This window comes from Falco punctatus (assembly GCF_963210335.1).
Source record: "Falco punctatus genome assembly, chromosome: 10".
In the NCBI taxonomy this organism is placed as follows: Eukaryota; Metazoa; Chordata; class Aves; order Falconiformes; family Falconidae; genus Falco; species Falco punctatus.
This window is the reverse complement of record NC_137590.1, coordinates 650,896-662,985: the sequence shown is the minus strand read 5'-3', so window position 1 is coordinate 662,985 and position 12,090 is coordinate 650,896. Positions and strand designations below refer to the sequence as shown.

The 12,090-nt window shown below is 51.2% G+C and overlaps 1 protein-coding gene across 15 annotated transcripts in view; it reads right to left on the bottom strand.

Annotated features, from left to right (window-relative positions):
• CHD6 (chromodomain helicase DNA binding protein 6) overlaps window positions 1-12,090 on the bottom strand; it is a 102,780-nt gene that overhangs the window by 62,372 nt on the left and 28,318 nt on the right. Inside the window, exon 1 of one of the 15 annotated variants that reach the window (XM_080405336.1) lies at window positions 2,694-2,768. The exons of 13 other annotated variants lie outside the window; for them this stretch is intronic. The gene's annotated coding sequence lies outside the window, so the exon portion shown is untranslated. Of the gene's footprint in view, window positions 1-2,693; window positions 2,769-12,090 lie in introns of those variants that run through there. One more of the 15 variants, XM_080405324.1, reaches the window with a different exon arrangement.

Sequence of the window (12,090 nt, the reverse complement as noted above, 5' to 3'; positions counted from 1 at the left end):
CCCTGCTACTGCAGCTGTCAGATTCGCTTGGCACAAGGGCACTGCAGGCAAGGCCCAGCGACTCCCCCAGCATGTCCCCCCTCCCCAGCAGGAGCACCCTGCTAGGCCCAGACCTTACCAAAACCCAGAGTCATTTCTCCCCTGACCTCACACCTCTCTTCGCAAAGGGGAGAGCCCAACGGGTTCTACAGGTGGGGAGCGCTTAGGCCACTGCAAGAGCGGACCAATTCTGCACGATGATGCTGGTCCATGGCTCACAACCACCACACCAAGGAGAAGAGGCAAAGGCTTCTAACTCTGATCCTGGCTACATGGCATGGGCCAGGCCAGCACTTCCCACGTCCAAGTCAAGCTTGGTGGCAGTAAGGCAAGGAAGCCCGTGCCACCCGCTGAGTGGCAAGGACTTTGGTGGCATCTGTGGACAGGATGACACAGAACTTCTTTCTCATGACTAAGCCTGCCAGCTCCTCCTGTACTCCTCCAAACGTGCCCCAGAAGAGCCTGGAGAACAAGGGGCTAAGCCAAGCTGGAAGATGCATACAGCTGTAGCAGTGGTGCTCTCCAGGAAGGACCAGGCAGAAATTTCAGACCCAGTGGCCGCTGCAGCTCAGAACAATCCTGCCAGGCTCCAGCAGAGAGCAGTCCCATCCCAAGGGTTTGCTCAGAGCCAGAAATCTTGCAGATCTGGGTTCAGTTCAGCTTTCACAGAAGCCTCTGGGCTACAGGAGACTCCAAGGTGCTCAGCTTACCCCTCCTCACCAGCAGCATGCAAGCACACTGGCCTCCATCTGCCAGCCCCAGCGGGTGCCCAGCAGGTCCTGCCAGGGCCCATCCAGTCCCTCTCAGCTCCCAAGGCAGGAGATGCTCCTGCTCTGGCTGTGCTTCCCAGTCTTTCATTCACCGATTTTCTTCTGGACTAACCCAGAAGATGGATCCTGGGCCTTCGACCCCTGCTCCTACTCCAGCAGAGCCAGGGCCCCACAGTGGAGCACACAGGCAGTTTCACTGAGACCCAAGAGATGTCAGGGAAGGAGAAAAGCTCAGATGTTTGCAAGGCACCAATTCAGCACCACTTCTGGCAAGCAAAAAGTCAAGATAAATACCTTGCTACAAGTTCCTCAGCACTGGGCTAGCCCAGGCTGGAAGTCTCTCATCACACGGCCTTACAAGAGCTTGCTCCCATCACTCAGGTCTAGATTTTCAGAGCCTTTTTTTTTCTTCTCATTAAAATAAAACAAACATCATCTATTGTGGATCACACACATTTAGCGGCCTAGGTCCCTGCTCGCTCACTGCCTTCTGTACAGTGGTAACAGGCAGTTGCCAGCAGCTGAACAAGAAGGGCCAAAGGATGCCAGGAAGCTTGTTGCCACAGTGGGCAACTTGGCCCAACGCTGCTGCCTCCTCAGAGCCCAGGCAAGGGCTGCTGGACTCTGCTGCCATCGGCCTCAGTGGCTCAGTCCCACAGCCATCATCAGCTGCTATTTTCGCATCACACCTCTGTTACTTCACAGGTGCCAAATACTCAGGCTACAGTAGGATTCAGACCACGCAACACTGGGCCAGCAGGGTGATACCTGCAGGCAGGGAAGAGCAGCCAGTGCTACAAGCAAGCCGCACAGGGGAACGAGCTTTAGATCAGCTATGCCTTCCTCCATCAGCAGGAAGCCAGACACCGGCTCTTTGCTAGGACAGCGAGCAGGCAGCTGGTGTATGTCACAGGTCCAGTGCTCCCAGGAGTGGCTGTACAGAGCAGGGATGTTCCTGGGCCCTCCAGCAGAAATGAGAGCCAGGATCCTGCTGCCAAAGCAGCCCTCTGCCTACAGCCTGCCATTCTCCTTCCCGGGGTACCTTGGGACCAGGATGTGGCAGGGCAGGCTACCCATTCCTAATACCCATTTTTCCCAGGGAGTGCATAAGGACTCATCTGCACACACATGACTCACGAACAACTTTTATCAGGTTATAGTATCAGGGAAGGACTTTTGCAGTTCCCCGAGTGCAGCAGGCTGCAGACCACCCCTGGCTTTAAGGTGTTTACAAGGGGCACAGCAAAAGCCCAGCTGCTGGGCTAGCCAAGCCAGAGCCAGCAGCACTGGCATACAGCAAAGGAGAAGCAGCTCTCAGCTAGTACTCTGGCACGCTCTGAATGAGCACTGGGACTAGAGGGGACAAGGGCACACGTTCAAGAAAGGACATGGGAGAGCAGAGCACAAGAAGAGGTTTCTCTGTGACCAAAGCAGACAGAGCTGTCACTTCTCGGCACACACCTTTCTTTCTACTCAGACTCACACCCACAGGTGAACTGTGGAAGACCACAACTGAACCTAGGGACGTGTCTTGCCCACTCTGCTACCAGCAGGATGCAGCTCACAGGCCATGTTCCGCCTCACCTAGGCAGCAAGGGCTGCACACAGCTGCAAATGGAGTCACTCTGGCCCTTGGCAGGGCAAGTGCCCAGGAGTCCTCACTGCAGGCCACAGCCCAGGACAGACTGTGCCCCAGAAGCGCTCAGCACAGGCCACAGTTGGCAAGGGACAGGCAGGAATGGAGTGGGAAGACCCTCCAAGAGACAGACCCTCCTCACCCAGCTCCCTCCCAAAGAGCCAGGAGGAAACATCTACAGGTCTGCCTTCTTCTGTCTGTCCCCACATACAGCAGCTTGAACGTGCCAAGCTCTACACAGCTATCACCTGCTCTGTTCACGTGCCATCGCAGGCAGAACCCAGCTGCTTCACACAGCAAGCAGGGCCAGGGCCGGGCCAGGCCAGTCCCAGGGCAGGGCAGTTCCACACTCAGCAGCAGTCCCAAACCATTAGCAGACAGGTCTTCATGTTCTGTCCTCTTGTTCCAACTGGTGACAGATGCACCCCCACCATACACCTGTGCATTTCTATAGCACTGAAGCCAGCGTGTGCATCTGTGTGGATAAAACAAGGCTGAGATACCAGTTAGACCCGAGGAGACAGTTTAACAGAGATACCTACTCTGACCATGTACAAAGTCATTAGAGTGCCAATAGAGGCCCAGCAAAGTCATTGCAGGTACTAGGAGACAGTGCTTGGTCCCCTGTCTGCACACAGAGCTAGCCACAGTGAGAGGCTACCCTGTGAGGATGGCAGCTCCCCAGGTCCTCACAGGGCCCTGTTGCAGCTCCCAGGATGATGTGCCACCCTGGTTAGTGGAAAGCTGCATTAAACTCTGCTGGCCAGGGACCAGAGTCACTGCAGCAGCCAGACACCAGCAAACCTTGGGGCATTTAACACGTCATATTGTTCATAATCCTGTAGAGCAAGGATGCCCTGCCATCACTTCTTAGATGGTAAGCTGGAGAGGAGGAAAGGAGACACATCCATGTCTGCATGGTGCTGTGGACTGCTTCTGCCCACTTCACCTAGAGCATCTTGCTTGGCCTCAGAGCCAGGAACTAACTCGTCCAGCATCCTGAAAGGAAACACACCACCTGCTAGGGAGCACCACCACACTGGCATGCCAATATATACATTGAGAACTCCATTTAACTAGCCATTTCCATGCTAATTAAGTATTTGCAGATTAAAGAGAAACTCTAATCTCACATAAGACAGCCCAATTTTCTAAATGAGCTTATGGTTTTCATATGGAGATCAACATGTTCTCACTAGCACATCATGCAAGTGCTCCAGGCTGCCAGATTCAGCTTTATTGCCACTGTCACAAGCAGGAAGTTTTTATTCTTCATGCTCAATTTTTTATGCCTTTTTAACCCAAGACAATTGATGCACATATCACACCAGTGCTGCCAGCCTGCAAAACTCCCAGCACGAGGTGGTCGCCATTGTTTTCAGCTGCCACAGCCAAAGGTAAGTCCTCCTTCATGAGGTCATGGGACTACCTCTGAAACTCGCTGCCACCGGGCACTGCACACAAGCGGCAAGCACACCAACATGGCACACCATGCTGGCAGGCTGACCATGCACTCAGGAGCTGTCTTCTCACATTTCAAGAGACAAGCAAACGGTACTGAAAGCCGTTTTGTCCCTCTACATAAGCAGACCAACTTGCTGTGGCATGGCTTCTACAAAGCATCTGCTGCTAGCAATGACATTTTCAGTACCACAGTTTGGGGCACATCAGGTTACTATCCTCCCCTCTTGGATTTATTTTTATTGTTCTAAAAGCACAAGACATCCCTACACCAGACTGAGTCCACATCATGCCAGTATTTCCCGTCACTCCTGCCTGAGCTCCTCCAGGAGTTGCAGCATCTGTGCATAAGCCAAAAATATCAGAAATTCCACATCTGAGCCAACACCAACCCAAAATGAAGCAGTGACCATGTGCTCTTCCCCTTCTGCCAGCCTTCCCACAAGAGCGGCCAGACTCCTCTGCAGCTGCAGGATTGATTTTCCCAGTTTACTGGCTGAGACTCACTAACATGTGGCTCAGGTACTCCCACAAACCTGCACACATAACCATTCTGTGAAAGCAACCACAGCTCATTTCAGGGAGCAATCATCTATCTCATTTGTACACACAGTTTCATCAGCGCATGTCTCCCCATGGAGTGGTCCACCTCCATCTTCCATCAGAAATGGGAGAAGATCTTTTCAAGATGATCTTCAGGTGGAGGAGAAAAAGGGCCATTGAAAATGAGCTGAGAACAAAGGTAAGGAGAAGCCACAGTGGCCCAGATTAGTGAACCTGTAAAGAGACAGATCTTCTCCAGGGCTAGAGGAGAACTTTTAACATCCATTTCAAAATCACGCTAGCCAAGTTTGGGGGAGGAAGTCAATGTATCAAGGAAAAGGAATAAAAATCTACTGCGGTAACAGGGATATACCCAAGGGCGTGTGTGAACTAGTCCATCTTGGCCTGGATTAGGCACAGCACTTGCAGGGCATCTGAGCTGGAGCCTACAAAGTGCAGAGCCTTGGCTTCAGCGTGTCACCCACTACCCATGTCACACGTTAACTCACTCATGTTAGCAGAGACAAAGGAAAAGCACATTTTGAGACCACAGCACTTGGGAGACACTGTGTGCTAGGACTGCTTTTCAGCACTATCACGTATAGCCCTGAGCAGCCCCAGGGACTGACTAAGACAAAGCCATCACAGATGGGCTGCTGCTGAGGATGCTTTTCAAGATCGTACCTGATAGAAAGTTGCATACGTCCTGTTGCATGTCAGAAGGAGAGGAGGGTTCTGGCACAAAAGCCAAAGCACCTCTCCAAATTTTCCACCATACAACACTTATCCACACCACAGCATCCAGTTTCTTACTTCCTCAACACCATCTGCTGAAAATCTAACTCTGAGCAAACAAAATGCACACTTATGCACTCACCCTTAAGTGCAATCTGTGATTGATGCACAAGCTGGGCAACATAAGCAGAGCACCAAGGACTCCATTTGTACATGCAGCTGCTACACCACCATTAGACCAGGAAACATGCACTCCTGCACCCGGCCTGCAGACAGCCACTGAGGAGAATGAGAAGCACCTGGATGAGGCAGAGCCAGATGTTCTAGAGCAGCAGATACATCCTTCTGTACACAGCAGGAGCAGGTACCAAGTGTACAGCGTGCAACGAGTAGGTAGATTCATCCCTGACCACAGCAGAAAAGGTACCCCAAGCGCATGATCTTGGCAAGCAGGACTCAGCTAGTAGGACTAGCTTGCTCAAGAGAGCCAGCCACATCAGCTCTTGAGGGTCCTACTCTACTCAGCTGCCTGTTCTGGGCACCCCACAGGAAAGTGCACTTCTGCAAACACAACAGTGAGCAAAGGGTGTTCAGGGCACCCTCTGCACTGTCTCCCATGTGCCAGGCAAGGATTTTACAGCTACACATAAAAAGCTCTGAAGCATGGAAATGAAGCAGTAGGTGCTCAGACAATACCTTGACAGGATTAAACCACCTCAGAGAGGCAGGTTCACATGGGTTGCAGTTCTCCCCACACCTTCCTCCATTGTTTTAAACCACCATGTTCCCTTGAAGTTTGCTGCCTAGCTGACGCTCCAGCCTGGGCGTGTATGTTCCCTCTCCCCAGACATCTTCCAACAGCCAAGCTATGGCACTATTCAACACCAAAGCTCCTGTCAGGGCCATCCATATGTCACACAGCATGTGCGCTTCAGAGAGCCTCCTCTCGCAGCTGTCCCCCAAGCTCCCATGAAGGCCAGCACTGGAACAGGAAGTTTGGCTTTTTGCACCTATCTTGCTTCTCTCCTCCTATTATTTTATATTATATTTATATCTCAGATAGGGGGGTAAAAAGAGCAGGCAGGCAGCCCCACGCTGCAAAACCAGGCGGAATGCTGTGTGCAGCTCGGCCCTGGCTCTCTGCTACTGCTCTGCATGCCTGAGGCTGTGCTTTGAGGAAGGCCAGCCTGAAGTCAGAGGACTGATGCTGAAAATAATGCGGCACTCGCCCTTTCTGCACTCAACCCCCAGGAAAATCCAAGACAAAACTCTGCTTGGGGTGATTAAGCAATTTCACAGCACATCCAATGCCTGCAAGAGCTGGCATAACTGACAGCAAATGGGGCAAATTCAGGAGGCTAGGGAAGGCTCAGGGAAGTCTGTACCCAACAGTCCGCAAAGAAGAGCTCCTCTCCAGATATGTCTGTCCAGCACAGGGGACACTGGGACCCTGTCCAGCATGCCACTGCATCTCGCTTCAGAGCACAATACTCAGAGGAGGTCCCCAGCCAGTCCCCAGCAGCCAGCCCCACCAAGAACAGCTTCCACCCTTTTATCTCCAACTCTGCAGAGCCATCCCCCAGCAAAAAGTATCCCAGCTCTTTCACTCAGCCTCCAGAAGCACATCCCCAGATGCGCTGCCTGCCCAGAGCAGGGACCAGCCCAAGAGAACATTTCACAGCCCCTCTGTGAGTCTGACCTACCCCGGCAGAGTTACTGCAAGGTCAGGCAGATCCAGCAGACTTTGCTCTCAAGCCCACATCTGCCCAAAGAGCTGAACATGTCCTAAACATCACTGTTACCATCCAATCTGAGAAGTCCTCAGGCCAACAGTAGGTCTGGTTTAACAGGCATCTGTGGCAGAGCCCTCTGAGTGTGCCCCAGTGCCCTCACCGGCACCCGCCTGCAGCATCTCCCACATAGCCATTGCAATGACACATGAGGCTCATGGAGAAACTCTGCAACACTGTTAGGACCCCAAGGCTGTAAGACATGTTGCAAGTCACAGTGCTGGAAGCAGGAAACCTAGAAGACAAACTGTTACAGGACACCAAAGAATCCCTAGTATGTGGCCTGCAAAAATAGTTAATAATGCTAGCTTGCCTGCAACAGTGTTAAAACACCCAGTTCTTCAGGGTCTCCCTTCACCCACCAAATAGATCTCAGATAACCTCAGGCATACGCCATAGCAGTCTCAGTCACGACTCAAAGAAGTCCCCCAAATTAAGATAAGCATAATTTTGGCCAGGTTTTGAAACTTTAAAGACAACAAACTCTCAAACAATGTTCCCTAATACTAGTTTCATTTACATACTGCATAGCTAGTGGTCTGTTACCACAGCAAGCAGCATTGCTCTGCTGCTTCAGTCAGCCTGGGAAGACATCTGCTGCAACACACACCTCCTAACCTTCAAGCTAAGAACAACCAGGAGGAATATCAAGATGCAGTGGCTAGGGGTGCACCAAGGTCCAAGACAGACACTAATCATGGGCCAGCCCCCATAACCTTGCTTCCAAAACCGACATTACTACAGAAGAATAAATAATTTCTAATCTCATCACCTTGCATGATAGTGATGGTGAGGTCTGCATGAAGTTTGCTCATACATCCAGCTCATTTTAGGAACTGCAGCTCTTCAGGCAGCATGGACAAGCCTGTGCACATGGGAACGTGCACTGCAGGAGCGGGCGCTGCCAAGGAAGCCCAGCACTGAGGGCTGCTAATGGGGCACTGCTGGAGCAGGTGGCTGGCTGGGTGACTGCTCACAGTCCAAGCTACTATGTATGTGCTCCCTCCAGAACCCAGCCCAGGTTCCAGGGGTGCACAGCCCCCAACCCAGGACCCTGCCCAAGCCAGCTGTTAGCTCCAAGAATAGCTCAGATCAGCTGCAGCGGATCAAGTAGTTGTCTCAGGATGGGAAGCACCAACTATTTTCAGCTTTCTGGGAGCATTGCTGGGCTGGGGGTGAGCAATTGCAGGGGAGGAAGAGTGCTAGCCACCCAGCCCAGCAGGAGGAAGAGTTTGCAGCTTGTTACACTCTTTCAAAGTCTTGTTTTTCCCAAGAAAAGGAAAGGGTTTCAAGAAGAGTTTAAATCTCAGACTTGCTTTTTTGAAACCATTTTCCAGACTCAGAGGCTGCAGTTTCAGACCAGGAAAACAAAATATGCAGATTTTCCCCCAGAGGCACAATCTTGACATCTCCCACACACCCACTCTGCCCAGAGCAGCTCTTCCCCAGGCCACTGGACACAGCAAGGGCCATGCAGCACTGTGGGCCAGGCTCTGAGGGGGCAGCCTGGGTCAGAGCTGGCCTCAGTGCTTGTACCCCTCATCACAGGCATGCAGCAATCTGCTGTTAGCTCCTTTGCTGTGAAACCTTTGCAGGTCACCTTTAAAAGCCACATAAAAGCCCTAAAACTACTTTACAGGCTGCAGTATTAGCTGTGCTCATAAAGACATTCTTTAGGGCAGCTTGCGATGCTACCTCCAGAGAGCACTACCACTCCCACACCTGGGCAGCAGCAGGAGCTCCCCACCCCACTGAGTAGCACCTCTCCCTCCTCTCCAGGAGCCTGGGGTCTGAGGTGCTCATGGGTCTTGGCTGCATTTCAACCACACCACCTCACACCTCAAGAGGATTCCACAGATGGAAGCACTCAAAACCCTGAAAATGCTACAGTGAAGGTTGCACAAGCACTATTAATTGAACTTCTGCAGGCAGCTCTTCCACCAGAAAAACCTTGCCCACCAACACTGCACGGTAGCAGCAATGCCAGAATCCAAATCCAAAGCCTGGATCCTAAACTAAGAAGGAGCAGCCTGTCTGTACTAGCATCTGCATCCTTCATCAGCCCTGCAGACAGGAGGAGGCACGGCTGCTGTGCCATCCCCTGAGAGCGAATGAGAAGGAAGGGGGAAAAGGGAAGCGAGTTAATGTTGCACAACACCTGTCCCAACTGTTCAATTTTGAAATAGCAGTTTTCTGACTTAAAAAAAAAAATCCAGAAATTTGCACATAAAATTTTAAGGTACCAGGAAAGGAACTACAGCTAACCTCAACTCTGTTCTGTTACTAGCAAGCCTGAGGAATGGGACCTCCAGGTGCACAGGCCAGCCAGGGTGAGCGGGGCTGCAAAAGCATTGCCAAAGCAAAGTGGGAGCTGCCAAAACACCTGGCCTTGGGAGAAGACTCATCTGGCAGCCTTGTCTGGGGTCAGATATAAAAATAAGGTTAGGGTTGAGAGAAAGACGAAAGCTGCAGTCCAAGAGGGGCTTGAAAAGGCTCACTAGGAGAAAGTAGGGGCTGCTAAAAGACCTGGGCTTGCAGAAACCTTCCACAAGAATGACCTTGTCCAATGCTGAGTCGTAAGATTAGGGCCGTGATAATGCTGAGACAAAATCCAGAGCTGCATCTAGAGTGGAGGTGGAAAGGGGCTGCAAAAGTATCTGGCAGCTGCCAAGAGACCTGGGCTGGGAGAAGTCACTGGTCCAGGTAATCAGTAGGATATTTCTCTATGGCTTCCCAGGAAAATCAGGGTTATGGCTGAGAAAAAGAAAATCCAGAAGTGCAGCAGCAGCAGGGCAAGGGACGGCTCACTGAAGCAAAATGGGGGCTGCAAAGAGGCCTCACCTTGGAAGGGAGAAAGCCTTCATCAGGGAAATGGCTGGGGGGCTTGGCCAAGGCTCAGCTGGAAAACTAGGGTTAGAGTTCAGAGAAAGAGAAAGCCTAAAGCTCATGTGGGGCTGGAATGGGACTGCCAAAAGGGAAAGGGGCTGCCAAGACAACTGGGCTGGAAAATGGCTCAGAGGCCTTCCCTACCGCTCAGCTGGAAAACAGCTCCTAGGGTCAGGGTCTGGACTGAAAGGTTACGCTTGCAGTTGTGGTTGGACTGGAAAGGGGCTGCCAAGAGACCTGGGGTGTGAGACACTTCCTGCCACGCAGTGCCTGGGGGGCTCTTCCTTACACGGGTTCAAGTTAGGAAGCAGAAAGACTGGTGTTATCGCTGGAGCAAAGCTGGAAAGGTGCTGTCAAAGTCAAGGGTCCTGGGCTGAGAGAAAGCTTTGGTGTGCGCAGTGGGTTAGGGGTCTTCCCTACAGTTCTTCACAAAAGCTAAGAGTTAGGGTTGAGTGACAGAGAGAGCTTAGAGCTGAGCCTGGGCTGGGGCTTCAACAGCCAAGCAGAGGCTACCAAGTGAGCTGGGCTGGGTCTGAATTTTCATCTGGGCAATGGCTGTGGGGCCTTTTCTATTGTTCTGTGGGAAAATGAAAGCTATAGCCAGCGTTAGGGTTAGGGCAGAGAGAGAGAGAAAGCCTAGAGCTGAAGTGGACTGTGGCTGGAGAGAGGCTGCCAAAGCCAAGTAGGGGCTGCAAAGAGACCTGGGCTGGGAGAACTCTTTCATCTGGGTTTCCATGTCCAAGGCTCCAATGCAAAGTGAGAACTAGGGTTAAGGCTGACAGAAAGCAAAAGGCTAAGGTTTCAGCTGGAACAGGGTTAGAAATGGGCTGCCAAAGATTATTTTAGGTTGCCAAAAAACCTTGGTTGGGAATCATCTTTTGTACAGCAGGTCTTGTCAAAAGGTTCAGCAATAAAATTAAGGTTAGGGTAACAATGATGAAAAGGGAAAGCTGGAGCAGGGATGGAAATGGGCTGCCAAAGCAAAGAGGGGGCCTGCAAAGAGACTGGGGCTTAGAGAAACCTTTTGTCTGGAAAATGGCTCAGCAGCCTTCTCTACAGCTTCCCCTGACATGGGAGAGTTAGGGTTGAGAGAAAGCTTGGAGCTGCAGAGAGGGGCTGCCAAAAGGAAACAGCAGACATGCACTAGGAGAAGTCTCTGGGTCTGCAAACATGGCTTCAGGGCCATGTCTGCTCATTCCCAAGAAAACAAAGGCTACGGATAGGACTGAAGGATAAGGGCTGTTGTTGGAGTAGGGCTGGAAAGCGGCTGCCAAGACACAGGATGGGGGAAATTTTTACCTGTGCGATGCCTGGGGATTCTTAGTCTAAGGTGCAGCAGGAGAATGAGGACTAGGTTTGAGAGAAGGATGACTTCTCCATTTAAGGTAACACAAAGACAGTCATGGTATCAGGCTTCTGCCCTACTTCATTCAGGTAGGTGCAAAGAGAATAGAGCACAGTGACAAACAGCATTTTTTTAAATCAAATGATTGTTTTCAGAGGCTGGTGCTTTGCTGAGGCTGGCTTAATTTTTACAAGAACAGGTAAAAGATCAAACTTTGCCTTTTTCCTCTTTCTCAAATACAACATCCGTTCTTGTTGAAACCTTACAAAAAAGCCAGCCTGAGGCACTGCAAAGATTTGCACTGCAAAACAGTGAGACAAGGATCATGCCAACTGCACAGAGGAGCTTCATCACAGAGAGCACCAATACCACCTAAAGATTGAATTACGCTAAAATGTATCATGCGGGAATGAACTGTAATTAGACTGGCCCACAAGTCTGACCATCTCCACAGCCAACGAGCTGAAAACGTAGCATGTCTTAACAAGCAAAAGAGGACTGTGCCCACAGGTTACATACTCCAGAGCCTGCAACAGGATGAATCTGCACTATCCAAGTTACTCCCAGTTGATGTCCTACTTGCCCTTTAGGAGCATCTGCTGGCGAGCTTCTCACATCTGAAATGCCAGTTGATTTTGCAGTGCATCCAAAAAAAAAGGCTATACTAATATAAGCTCGTTGATCACCAAAAAAGGTATCCTCCATGTAACAGAGGAGGTGAGGATCAGCCAAACAGGGCCAGTTCTCAGGGTCCCAACAGGACAAATACTTCACTGGAATAGCACAGAGGGATGATGCTTTGGTTCGGTTTTAGGCCCCTTACTACAAGACAGACATGGAGGTGCTGGAGCCTGTCTGAAGGAAAGCAATGAAGCTGGTGAAGTG